The sequence below is a fragment of the Nicotiana attenuata genome, chromosome 5, assembly GCF_001879085.1.
Source record: "Nicotiana attenuata strain UT chromosome 5, NIATTr2, whole genome shotgun sequence".
Taxonomy (NCBI): Eukaryota; Viridiplantae; Streptophyta; class Magnoliopsida; order Solanales; family Solanaceae; genus Nicotiana; species Nicotiana attenuata.
Window position 1 is genome coordinate 16,041,440 of NC_031993.1, and position 2,315 is coordinate 16,043,754.

The window sequence follows — 2,315 nt, forward strand, 5'->3', positions numbered from 1 at the left end:
ACTCGCACCCGATGGCAGGTGCGGATGGTATGACTGGGATGAGACTTAGTCCATCCCGAACAAGAATGTTTCTATATTGGCGACTGATACGCACCCTGTATTGAATATATCTGGGCTTATTGCCGTGTTTGGGGCCTTGTGCCGATCTGTAGCATCCTTAGAGGATGAGTGTCATTGTGATAGCATGCTTTGTATAATCATTGATCTCAGTCCTGTGTTTAATCACTGTTATGAAATGCCAAGTCACTTTTCCTGAAGTTAAATATCTAAAGTATATTCTTCTTAATAAATTGGAAACTGGGAAATTAATTGAATCTGTTACGTGACTCATATGCATATTGTGGACCGAGTATGGATCGGGCTGCACGCCGCAGTGAATGGTATGATTGTATTGCGCTTGGGCTGAAGGAGCCCCTCCGGAGTCTGTACACACCCCCAGTGAGCGTCGTCGACGTTAAATGGATCGGGCTATGCGCCGTAGCGGTCATGTGCATTGCATTGCATCCTTACATTATACTTGACTGATATAATTGAAGTTGTTTTGCTGTTGGTTCGTAGTTAGGTGTTGGACTGTTAGTTTTAGCTTTACTTTATGGCATTTCGTGGATTTCTTATCTTCAGACATTTTATATGCTTATTACTCACTGAGTTGGTAGTACTCACCCCTTACTCCCTGCACCTTGTGTGCAGATTCAGGTACTTCGGGAGCTGAGTTGAGCTAGCCGCTGGTTTCCAGAGTTCCAGGAGTGGTCGAGGTAGCTGCTATGACGTCCGCAGGACTCGACTCCTCCCTTATCCCTTTATTATTTCCGTACTTCAGAACATACTTATTTTGAGGATTCTTGACTCTGTATTAGTTAGAGGCTCTAGACTCATGACCCCCGGTCTTTGGGAGTTACAGTTTATGTCAGTATTTCGTATTATTTTTAGTTGAGTATTTCAACTATGAGTATTAATATTTGATTTTTAGTATCTGATTAATTGGCTTTGAGCTTTGTGCTCGGGTTGAGAGAGTAAATGGTCGGGCTTGCCTAGCATTAGTGTTGGGCGCCATCATGATCGGGTTTGGGGTCGTGACAAAGTTGGTATCAGAGCCTAGGTTACTAGGCCTCATGAGTCATGAGCCGATTTAGTAGAGTCTCGTGGAACGATACGGGGACGCCTGTATTTCTCCACGAGAGGATGTAGAACCTTTAGGAAAACTTCACTTTCTTGGAATTCTTCTCGTGCGTACTTGATTCAGCTTGAGATATACCTCTTGAAATTCCTTTCACACGTCAGTATGCGCACCTGAGCGCTTAGTAGTATATGCGCCTTGATGGCTTGTGCTTCCCCGATCGAGGGGGGGCGAGATGTAATCTCCGTGAGTTGATGTTGGGCCAGTCTAGAGGACATGAGGCCGGACCTTTGCTTATGGCTTGAGCACCAAGGTGCTGATTTTGTGAGCTGGAGTTATGAACTTATATGTTCAGTATTGTCCCAAATTGTGGGAATGGGTGCTGGATAGCTACGTAATGAGTATGTTGGTACTGTGTAGTGTGTATGACAGTGGAAGGTATACAAAAACATAAAGTAAAGGTAAAGCTAATGGGTAATTGGCTTATGAGGGGAAACCATTTGTTATACTAGTTAGATAAGTCTGGGAGCTAAGATCGCTTCTGTAAATGTATTATGACGAAATCTATGTCGAGGAGCACACCGTGAAGGTCGAAAACATTAAGGAGAGAATATGTTCTTACTCGGTTGAATATCCCAATAATGGAGGATCGAAAGGTATCTTTTATGTGTTATGATTCGAATAGGTGCAACCCATGCCCATGTATCAATTTTGATAATATAATAAATGTAGTATTGAGATTTATGTTAATATACATTGTGATGCTTGTCAAGTTGTGGCCGTGTTGCTAGGATGGTTTTGGTGACTCTCTGGCAGGTGGATAGGCCCAATTACAAGGGAAACTCTGCCGAAATTTTGGGACTTAGTGAAAATTTGGTCGCCTGGAGGGTAGGCTTGACTGTTATGTGAGTGAATGCAAGAAAATGCAGAAGAGTTAAAATTCCAGATGATTTGAGTTTCCACAAGCTTATGAAAGAGCGAGTTCAATCTCACTATGGTATTACGACAGCAATGGAGCATATGCGTTATGAGTATAGTGTGTTGTGATATATGGCTTCGAGCCAAGTTGGGGAGCTTGCTATTGGTTAGCTAGATTTGTGGTTATGTACTATGTTAGTTCTGATTTTGATACATGCTGGTGAATCAGCTCTGGTCGTGGATATTGGGCCGGGAATGGCATGAGTGAGGAAAATTTTGC